General features: G+C 36.6%; 1 protein-coding gene across 9 annotated transcripts in view; it reads right to left on the reverse strand.

Annotated features, from left to right (window-relative positions):
- The window catches only part of LOC6558055 (rab11 family-interacting protein 4B), a 53,483-nt gene that overhangs the window by 10,310 nt on the left and 31,066 nt on the right, over nt 1-12,107 (reverse strand). For 2 of the 9 annotated variants that reach the window (XM_032743428.2, XM_032743431.2), the window contains exon 1: nt 5,796-6,042. The exons of the other annotated variants lie outside the window; for them this stretch is intronic. The gene's annotated coding sequence lies outside the window, so the exon portion shown is untranslated. Of the gene's footprint in view, nt 1-5,795; nt 6,043-12,107 lie in introns of those variants that run through there. 9 annotated transcript variants of the gene reach the window in all.

Genomic DNA, 12,107 nt, shown 5'->3' on the forward strand with positions numbered 1-12,107 from the left:
AATAAATTTTAATTTATTTTCAGCGCAAAATTTGAAAAAAAAATTTCGGACTGTGGATGCATAAATTGTGCTAAGTACAAAAGTATATTCTCGGAACTTTGGTTCTTTGAACACGCCTAGTGTGTAAAACACAATGCAAAACACATTTTACACAAATAGTCAACGGATTCCAATTACATCAAAAACTACTGCAAGAATAATTTGAAAACAAATCTTTAAAAAAGTAAAGTATTTTCATATTAAATTGCAGCTCGATTTCGTAATTTACAGCTGATTGAACACTAAGATCTATTATAAGTTTAACACAGAATGGAGTGCTTTGACCCCACTTGGCAACCGCAAGTCGACTGCAACTAAACCACAAAATTCATTGATTTATGTAGTTTTTGTCAATGGACCATTACAGGAGCAGCAGTAAACAAACACAAACAAAAACAAAAACAACAGCAACAACAACTTTCACCAGTCTTGACCAGCCGCAACAGCAATCGCAACAATTTAAAGTCTGTCGCACATTTCTTAGCCAAAGTTATTTCACTGGTTTTACATTTTTCTCCAGAAAAGCGCATTAAATTGTATTAAAAAAAAGAAGAAAAAAAGACGTGCTTTGGCCTTTGTTTTTCATCGGATGCTGCACTCAGCTGCGACTTTTATGGCCGGCCATTTATAAACATGGGATAATCGATAAATCGGTGGCGTATGCGTGATATTCCAACGCCCCTGCGAAATGAACTGCAGACATTTTTATGATCCTCTCATGTACATTGATTTGTGGCTGCCACTTGACGCGTTGCAGATGCAGATGCAGTTGCTCTTGCTGTTATTGTTGTTGGTATTGATGTAGTTGCAGTTGTAGCCAAAGTTGCGGGCGCTCACGTTTTAAGACAATGGAAATTAAGTTAATGACGCACCTACACAACGTGCAGCGATTCGACGTGAAAATGAAAATGGTATTACACAAAATTATCATAATAATGATGCGACTTTGTTTGACTATGTTTTATTGTTTTCGCGTTTGCTGCCCACACAAATGATAAAAGATATTTTGGACCACTTGGTCCAAATTTATGGGCAACTTTTGCTTAGGAGTTGCATATTAAATTAACATCATTTATCGGACTTATAGAAATTCCAGTGTCTGTTAAGACATGGCATTTAATGTAACCAAGACCCTCACTTCAAGGTTTATTACATTGTTTCTTTTTCTCTCTTGTACATAAATATTAACAAATAGAAAGCCTGACCAATAATGATAATAGATACTAATAGTATGTATTACTTTCCTTTATAATATAGTTTATTTTTTGGTGAACTGTTCGAAATTGATCGTACTATATATGAAAATTAAAATCATAATAAAATCGAAAAATTAAGTTCACAAAATTACAACAATATTCTCTTTACTTGACTCAACTTAAGTACTTTTAAAAATGTTTGTAAATAAATACATAAATTACTAAATCATTTATAAAATTATTAGGATAACATTGTGGAAACGTAAATTTAAACTCATCACTGAAATAATTTTAATCAGCACATGTTCTGGAAGTATGGCTCTCATTCCCTGGAATTACAAATGTCAGTTGGGTCCGGTATAAAAAGCAATTGAATCGCTGAGTAAAGCTTTCACATAATGGATAGTTAGCAATTGTTACAATTGGAAGGCACTGTCATAATCCACTGACTGCTGTTCTACTTTCGAACAGCAACTCTTCGAGGAAAGCAATTTAACAGCATTAAGGCCTAACAAGTTTAGGACTAACACTATTTCAATGAAGAAGAAGAAAGCAAAAAAAAAAGAACCATATGCAATTTAGTGGAGCATTTGCGCCAGTTTCTAACCTCATTGTATGAGTGCAGAACACATTTTTGCCATGTCCATTACAAAAGCCTTTCCGACGCCCACACGACAAGCCCTTTCAGAACTTGGCCAACACACACACACACACACACACACACAGAGAGACAGCGACAACAACTTGGCTAACCTCGTTTCTAAATGTGAGGGCTGTCAGGGAGTCAGACACAACAGCTGTTTGCTGTCACACTGATCTCTCACCTTGTCTTTTGCATAATTTCTCAATGCAATTGCAGGGTGAGCAACAACAACAACAACGACAACAAAAACAACTCTTAACTGTTTAGTAATCATAGAAGTGGCAGCAACTGCTAAAGTTTACTGGCTGTTTGTGCCTCTTTCATTTACATTATATAAGCTGCATGTTTGAAGAGTCAGCAGAGCGTTAAATGATTTTTGTGCCAAAGACAATTAGAATATTCCAACCAACTTCTAAGCGGCGAGCTATTTTTTCTTTTTCTTTTTATTTATTTATTTTTTTCTTTGAGTGTAATGAAAGCAGTTTGCTTTATTATTTTGCATGTCCAGCAGCGCTGTTTTGTTATTCCATTCGTAGCTTGGCATATCCCCAACTAGTTTCTAATTACGCCAAATGCAATGCTCCGCTGCTCGCCAACCATGGAAATAACATTGTTAAGTCTACTTAGCTACTCGAAATCAAAAGAGAAAAATAAAAAATAAACAGCAAACAGCAAACAAAAAAGGCAACGCTCACAAACATTTCAGCAGCTTATCAGTGGTCGACTTTATAGGTAAAACGCCCTTGTGCCATCTAAGGTCAATTTTAGACGGTGTCAAGGGGCCAACGCAGCCGGGGAATGATTGATAATGGTTTAGAATTCGGTTTGTTTTGTTTTGCTGGGGTGGACTATGTATTCCATGTACATTGAGCTGTTCATAGAAAAATGTGGAATAAAATGCCATGCTTCTAGACCGGTGCAGAGGAAGTATAAGATGGATTACTGTTAAGTAAATATGTAGATTTGAAATAAATAATTCAAAATTGTGCAAGTATACAGGTTTTTTAAGCCAGAACACACCACACATTAGCACTTCAAACAAAAGCAGCTCATACCAAAGAAGTATTTTCCAAATAAGTGTATAAAAATTACTTGAAACTAAGCAAAACAAGTGGAATTAAATCACTATGCTGTTAAATGTATTCAAATTTGCATTTATCACACTAATAAAATATAATAAAATCACGCCTTTATTAAATCGCCAACTAAACTTTCGTTAGTTGGAATTTTTACGAGTTTTTTTTTAATAATTTGCTCCCCATCTTTAAGTCAATAACAGCAAACAGTAGCGGCAAAAACGAAACGAAAAATTTATCATTAGCTTTTCAGCATGATTTTCACTGCACATTTACATACAATTGCCCCATACGAACTTGCTGTGTAGGTGGTTGGAGAATTGGCCTCTCTGGCAGAGTGCAGAGGCTGGTGGACGGAGGACGGAAGCTTCAGGTGTAGGTGGGGACTGCGGCTACATAAATAAACAGCAAGCAGCTCATTAAATGCAAATATGGTGTACAACAACAGCAGCAACAACATTGTATTGTATTGAGCATATTTTTTGTGTATGTTGAACAAAAGAGCCTCAAATATTTTATAAATCAATTTATTTTCTTTCTTTCTTTGCTTATCAGATTTTCGCGTTTTCATTTCAATGGGATGGTATTTTAATTTGCATGTCAAGTGGACGCAGGAAAAGCAGACGTCAAATTGAATAAAGTTTGCAATTTTCATATCAATCACCAAAGATTAAAAGATTTCCAAATGAATTCAGTTGAGGGCATACTTTGAAATAAATTGAACATAATTAATTATGTGGAAACTCTGAACACTGGCAACTAAATTAAATTAAATTCAATGATGGACAACAATTGCTCAACTGATCACGAATTTAATAAATATTTGTACAACAGATTTACGATTTATTATTTGATTACGAATACACGCCAACCTACCCAAATAAACAAATCCCGAAATAACACAAAAATTCGACTAAAACACGCGAAGCGCGAAAGACGAACTGAATGCAAAGATTCACGGGCATTTTATAAAGTAAATTATAGCAAATTTAAACTGAGAGAGCCACAGATAAGGCTAGTGAGAGTGCCAGAGAGAGCAAGAGAGCAGGAGAGAGAGAGAGAGAGGGCAATGAGAGTCTCTTCTCCCTCAACCCCACCGGCAATTCGAGAAGATCTTAAAAATAGGCAAACAAATAATGCACAAAACAACAAAGAAATTAACGTCGCCTCGGTTCTGCACGCGCTTTGGTTCTGTTCTCCTGAGAGGGGTGCGGAAGGGAGGGAGAACTGGCTTTTCAATCAACAATTTGCCATATGTGCGCCATCAAATCGGGGTTGTCGGGGTGCTCGTGAAAATACTCTCCACATCTGGCACAACATTGTTACGAGGTCAGTTCAGTGAGTTGGAGTAAATGCAACTAGTGCTAATTAGGATCTGTTCAAAATATAAATAATATAAACATAATTTTTGCAGAAACAAATTAAAGAAAAGAAGATAAATAATACCAATCAATATCCAACACTATTTATATTCAATATGACTGTTTTCTGGCACTTTGGACTACTTATGGAGCCTCCCTCGCTTACTGACTCTTGCGGCAGCGACAACGCATAATTATGAGGAATTTCAGGCACAAACCCCCCGCGCCTAAAGCGACTAATAAAAGCGCAAGTGAATAAGCGCGGACACGAACCAAGTGAGTCGGTCGCTAGCAGCAAGCAAGAAGAAGGAAGGGGAGCGGGACACGCATGCCGGTCCAACGATGGTCACGCGTCATCGGAAGAAAATACGAAGGCCGACAGGCGTCCCTGCCTCCCCCCTCAGCGTAAACTGGGTGTGTCATTGAGTTGATGTCATGACGAGAAGCTAGAGATTTCCCCTTAACATCAAAGACCTTATTGCTTATTGGGTACATGTTTTTGCTTCTGATTCCGGTTCTCTGTGTTTGTCTGCCGGTCATGTTCCGTTATAATACTGACTACTAATTGCCTGCCTAATGAAAATTTCTACCAAAATTAACGGTAAGGAAACGGCTCGAGCAGACACACGAGACCAAACACAAATAAAAAAAAAACAGAAACCGAAATAAAAATAAAAAGAAAATCTATTTTAAGTGAACTTGAAATTGTGCGTGAATGTTCTTCATTTATTTTATACGCTTTTTATAGCATGTTCTTATTTAAAAAAAAAAAAGGCTAGTTAATGCCGCAAACTTCCGTTTAGCAGCTGATACCTAAAGCTGAAGAGAGTACAAAACGTAATTTAAACAATTTTAACACAAAAAAAAAACTAGTACACTCTAGTTGTCCAAAGTATTTTGTAGGTCACTCTAAAGCCTTGATTTAACTATTATTATTATGGGTGGTACATATTGTATGTATTTTATTTTATTATATATGTATCAATAATATTATAGTTTGTCATTGATAAAACTATATTGATTTAAAGCACAGATGTTTTTTCGCTTTACTTCGTTCAATGGATTTTTCAGCCTTTTTATGCAACCACAAACTTCAATTCGAGATCAACCAAGCAATATTTGAGCGTTGCTTTCCATTAGCCGGCTGAGTAATCATCGTTGATCGATTTATGGACCGAGACACGTAAGGTTTTTACATCAAACGTCGCAATTAGCGTCTCAATTTTGCATTGAATAATCGTTTAATGAGCCGAACACACAACGACACACACATACTCACAAAAATACATACACACTTTAATACACATGCACCGAGTCAAGGCACCTGACAAACGCTTATAACTGATAAACGCTCGCTATAAACGTTTGGCAACCGTCAATCGATAAAAGATTGTCAGCTTTTTTGTTGAAGCGAATTTCATTTACATCTGGCACTTTTTCATTTTGCAGCAAAATCGTTGTCAAATTATTTAGCACCCACCACAAATGAGAAGAAAATGCGGCAACAGCAACTGCAGCTGCAATTGGCGTCTTTTGCATTTTCCACCAAAAACAAAACAACACAATACAAAATGTTAAACACGCGAGCGCTAACAGAGACAGAGAGAGAGTAAGAGACGAAGAGAGGGAGAGCAAGAGAGCGGAACTCCCCAGCCAACGCGAGGCGGCCGTTTTTCCGTTGTTATCGCTTCGTCCGTTTCGTTGTGCACGCGGCAAGAGTTAAATGCAATCTGAGCGCACAGAGTACGTTGAGCGGGCGAAGCGTATCATAGAAGACATTGGCGTCGACGCCAGCAGCAGCAACGCTGGCGCGTTCACTAACTAAGCTAACTTGTTGGGGTGCCGCCGCTAACGTCGCCGTCGCCGTCGCCGTCGCCGTCGCCGTCGCCGTCGCCGTCGCCGTCGCCGTCGCCATTACCCTCGCAGTCGCTTCGCTGCTGTACTATGTACAGCCGAAAATGCGACTAATGCGACTTAGCAATAGAAATTTGTAGTGGGAAAGTGTTGCAAAGTACAGCAAAAGACATAAGAATACGACAAAGGTAAGGAACAGACAGAAGAGGTGGGCGGCGTCGTAAATGCAAAACGTAGCTGTTATTAGATCTGTTATATGCCTGTTAAGCTAAACGAAATAGCGCAAATTAAATACTTGAGACTAAGTAAACCAAAAAAAAAACTTATTGATCGTATGAAAGCAAACTGATTAATGTATTTTACAAATAAATAAATAAATACAAATAAAAATATATAGTTTTTGTGTAAGAAACGACAGATATAAATTTAATGACTTCCACAAATCTTTATGTATTAAATAGTACAGCAGATTAATGTAAATAAAAACTATGAATTCGCATTGTTTTTGCCTACGCTAGTTAGGAAACCGGTTGCCAAGACTCCCTTGCGTGCTGCAATTTCTCGGTTGCCTATCACTACATGGTAAGTACATATTGGTACCCTATCAGGGGGTCTGGTCTGGTCTGGTCTGTCTTTGAGCGTAGTCACAGCAACAAGCCCAACAAACTACATTTTGTATACACAGAAACAAAAATAAATGAAATGCAAATAAATGACAGCATGCGAATGCAATTGCAAATGCGGATTGCGACTGCCTCTTATTGCTCGGTAAGGTAGGCCTCTGGGTTCAGGCGGCGTTATTTGTTTGCTATTTATTAAACAATGTACACAAATGTTCAACTAATCAGTGTAAACAACTCTAAGCTAGCTTTGGAACAACTGCCGACACTGGCTGGCAATAAAACTTCTAAGTAACACAGCGAATCAAATATCATAATACTGCTAAATATTTAATTTGCTGAATGGACTTGCAGAGGTGTTATGCATCCTAAGCATGTATATATATATAAATATACAGCTTATTCATGTACGTGTGCATGTGTGTGTGAGTCACTAGAAACACAAATAATTAGATAAGGAAATGATAAAGGTTGGCAAAGTGTTGCAGAATTAGTTCTTTGTATTTGCTTATAAGTTTTTCCGAACTAGTTTGTTGTTAGAATAATTATTTATAATCCATTTTAAAAGTGATTTGAAACAGAAATGTTATAAAATTCAGTGAAGCAATTTTCAAGAGCCACATTATATAAGTTGGTACAGTGTTGCGGAACTAGTTCTTTCTTTTAGAGAAGTGTTTGCGAACTAGATCGTTGAGTGTAATTTAGTAAAAAAAAAGTAATAATTCATATTCATATAAATAATCAATCGCATCTGAAGGATATTCAGTTTTTCAATAATGATTTAAAACAGGAATATTATGAAATTCGATGATGAACAGACACATTATCTTAGTTCTTTGCGAACTAGTTTGTTTGATGTAATTAATCCATAATAACCAAAACACTTGTAGCAATAATAAATATTAACAATCAACAATAAATAAAATCTTTAGAGTATTTAACTTTTCACTTTATCATATGATGCAATCGTTTTCAACAGCCACATTCAAAGAGAAATATTGGTAAGCAGACAGGGTATATGAAATTAATCATATCTTGTGATCACTTCCTTTAATTGTAAATGTTAAGAGTTCAACGCGATTTCAGTCGCACGTAGGCAATAATTGCTGACTCTCCCTGGCTGTCTGATAGTAAATGTCTCATTATTTATAATAAATTGGTGCACAGCAACAACAACAACAACAACAACAATGAGAAAAGTTGGCGAGTTTTGGTGTGGCAAGTGCGCAAACTAGTTGACTATTATTGTAACGCCCGTTTGCCTTGTACAACCTTGCAAAAACAAAAAAAATCACCAAAAGAGGCTTAAAAGCAACTACAAACACAAGTCACAGTCCAAGCATGACGTAATAAGCCAGCAAAACGGACGGACGGACGGACGGGCGGACGGACAAACTGACATAAGGCGTAGGATTTGTAGCGCTGTTGTTGTTTTTATTGTTGTTACTGCTGCTGATATTGTTCGCCAACGAGTCGAGTGCCACGCCCTCGCTTCAGAGGCGCCTCGTGTGGAAAATCAAAAGCAACAACAACCTGGCAACGTTAACATTTTATGGCCAATTCTTTTTGCGATGTTTTGGCTCTGATAGCCAAACACCGTTCTTTGGGCCCGTGGGTTCGCAGGTGTTGAGCTCATTGTCTGACACTTACACCCAGCCGCAAAGTTAGATAATAAACTCGGGTGATATATGTACTTGTAAGTAAGTGTATGCTGAGTGTAATGTTGCTTACCACAAATTAAAACAGAAGAGCGGACATTAGATTAGTATTTAATATATGTAATAATAATATATCCATGTACGTGTCTCACAAGGCAAAGTCAACAAAAAATGATTGAGATCTTGGGGTGACATGGAAAACTCCAAACTTATCAAAGTAAACTAAGGGCAAAAAATCGATTGATTATGTCCATAAATATTATATTATTATATTAAATATAGTATTCCAAATAATTGTATTTATTTTTTTTACAATTTGATAAACAAAATATTGAATAAGTATTTTGCAAGTTGAATCAAAATCAATTTTGTTTATAATTTTAATTCAATGCATAAATGGTAATTAATTAACATTATAGCTACCACAACTATTCTGACAATTAATTATATAATTATAATATAATTAATAATTTAGCAATAACAAACTTATAAAATGCAAATCTATAATTTTTTTGCAGACTGCGGATATAATCGAATGAAATATATTTTCATAGTGCTTCTAACTCTAATATTCGATTTGTTAAGACAGTCAGACAACCTGTCACAAAGACACATTTGTGTTGGATATGCAGTTATGGATTTTTCTGTTTTGTGTTCCCTACAACAATTTTCCGCATTTAACTTAAACGTTTCTTAAATATCTGTAAGCCGTTCTATGATAATACCTTTTGTTCTGATCGCATTTACATTAATTACAATAATTGCAACATTTTATGCTTGAATTCGTTGCGTTTTACATCGCGTGGGTTTCTCAGTTTCTCAGTGTTTCCGCTTTTTTGGGTCAACGTTTAATTTGGGTTAAAAATCGATTTTCGTTTATGATTTTACTGTTTTGGTTTTTTTTTGTCTATCTCACATTTGTGTTTCTCACTTTTGCCTTATGCTCTTTATGTTGTGCCGACTTTGAGTGTGTGCGACGAGTGTGTCTGAGATATGTGGGTTGTGTGGGCAGGTGCCAGAAAATTGTTTAATCGATATGATGGAAGACCAAGCAATTTGTTGTTGTCCTATTATAACAACAAAACCTTTTAGTAAATGTATCGCTCGATGCTTTGTTTTAGGTTAAAGGGGATTACTCAAGACATGGTGGCAGGTGAAAAATGCTTTTTTCACACACAACATACTTTACTAAAAAAAAAGACTATTTTTCTACACAGATTATAAGGTATAATCAATCTTAAAGAATCGATATTAATTTTCTCTGCCCCCTTTTTTTGGGACTGTCAAAATTAATAAGAATCAAACCAGGCAGAGCATTTTCAATTCTCATTGGCCATTTATTCGTCGAATTCAATTGTATATTCTTTCCATTTTTCTAATGATTCTTTCGATTTTCTGTTTTGGTACTCACACTATAAGACTTTCAAAAGGTCATAAAACACCGTAAAACAGAAGCTCTAAAATGAAAACTTTTCACACATTTCACCTTGGCCCAGTGCCCAACAGCAGCGAACCGAACCCGATCACAAAGTGGTCAAAGGTTTCCATGGGAATGGACAACAGTTTTTGACCCTTTTTTCTTATTTTGTTGGCTTTAACGCCTCTTCTGGCTAATTGTCAATGCTCTGTTTGGCCTGTCGCAGCAAGTGAAAAGTGAAAAGCAAAGCACGAAACGAAAAAGTGAAGCAAACAAAAGAACACCAGAAAGGTGTGTGGAAGCAACCATTTAATTAGCTAAGGTCAGTTGGGTTTGGGTTTGGGGTTGTGAATGTGTTTGGGTCTCTTGTTGTTTATCAAATGCGGAAGAAGCTAAACAAGTGGCTTTTATAACATGTCCAATTGCATAAGGCTCCCCTCGCTTTCCCGCTGGCTCCTAAATCAACTGTGACTCGAGTATCTGCAAGATCTGCTCCCACAACTCTTTCAAAGACCCGTCGCCAGATGGCAATCTATGTCACACTCTTCTGTGTCTGCCTAAGTCTGCGTGTGTGTATGTGTGTGTGTGTATGTGTGTGTGTGTGAGTGGGGACGCACTTATGCAATTATAACTGTTGTAGGCATTCGAGTATGTAAAATACAAGATGAAGCAGCAGCAAACAATGGCAATTGCAATTTGTTCAATTGTCAAGAGATCTTTTTGGCATTTAAGTGGAGTATGCCTCGTTGTCTTGTTGCAACCGATGACGACACTTCACTCATCTTCAAGTTGCCACAGCCAAATCGAATAAAGTGCCTTCAGTTATTAAGTATTCCAGATTAACTAATAATCTAATTTAAATTCACAATCTGTCGATAAGATAAAAATGTTACGCTTTTCAAAAGATTTCACATGCCAGTCGGACAAGTGACAATTAAGACTTTATTACAGCAAATCCATCAGGGAAATGATATAATCGGAAATGTAAGACGCATATTTATGATAAGCCATATTCGATTTTTGAAAAGAAAGAGCAGATGGGAAATGCCCTTGTGAAATGAAGTTCATTATTAATTAAGTACTATTTGAGATTGCTTAAGTTATATTTGAAAACGAAATATTTATTTTTCTTCTCTTTTTTTTTTTAGTCCACGTTAAATAAATAAATAAATAAAATAAAATAAAAATGAATAAATATATTCTGCGAGCTCGAAGATATCTCTGAATGATTTGTGCTTAACAAACTGTTAGTTGCACGCCAATCCAACAAGGCTTCTGGACTAGAAATTGAATGCATCTGTTGCTCTATTGTTTATGGTTTGTGTCTTCGCTATGAAGGGTTAGTGGCAAATGTGAAGATAATTTGAGAATTTCTAGTTTCTAGTTTAGTTTAGAGTGTCGACCTAGTTCTTGTCATAGACACATTGTTCCCATTTTCGTTGCAATTAAATTTCAACTGGTTTCCTCTCATTTGCTGCGCTGTCAATTGTTGTTGTGAATTTCTTTATTTTTCTATCAATTAATACCTTTTCGCTCATTTTGTATGCAACGCCAAGTTTCACACAACAATCAACGACGCCCTTCAATGGCGTCCATTTCGCATTGCAAATGATCTGCTGTTTCCCCCGACTCCACACCACATCGCACCGCACCCCACCTCGTCCCACCCCCTTAGCTCCTGTTGAATGCCTGCTGCGGCGTTTCCGTTTCCCGTTTGGCCTGTTGCATAAAAGAACAATCAAAGGTCTTCAAATGATTTGTACGTGATATTTTTCTGCAAAATTTTTGCCATTTTCTCTCTTGGCTTTTGTTTTTTCCTGCGTTCGAGACACTTCAGGTCTCGTTCGGAATTCGTCTTCTTTTCATTTCATGTGGTGCACACCTTTCATTTTCCATTCACAGTCTCTGGTCTCTGGTTATATCGTTACTTTGTTGTTATTGCTTTTGTCTTTACTCCGTTTGTTTGCGTTTGGTAAATTTACAAATAATTACGAGCAACAGCAGCAGCCATCAGCCGTCAGCCAAGCGACAGGTAAAAACAATTTGCAATTTACACCTGTCGTTTAACCAACTCAACGATTTGCATAGCAAAAGAATTAATATTTTTACTCTTTGCCCCATGCTCAACAAATTAAGCGACTCTGCCGGATATATCTGAAGTGCATTTCTGATGAATTATATTTATTTTTGGTAACTCAGCGAGTTGATTATGTCTTTTGTATTAATTAATTGTATACACCTGT

This window comes from Drosophila grimshawi, unplaced genomic scaffold (assembly GCF_018153295.1).
Source record: "Drosophila grimshawi isolate 15287-2541.00 unplaced genomic scaffold, ASM1815329v1 contig_44, whole genome shotgun sequence".
In the NCBI taxonomy this organism is placed as follows: Eukaryota; Metazoa; Arthropoda; class Insecta; order Diptera; family Drosophilidae; genus Drosophila; species Drosophila grimshawi.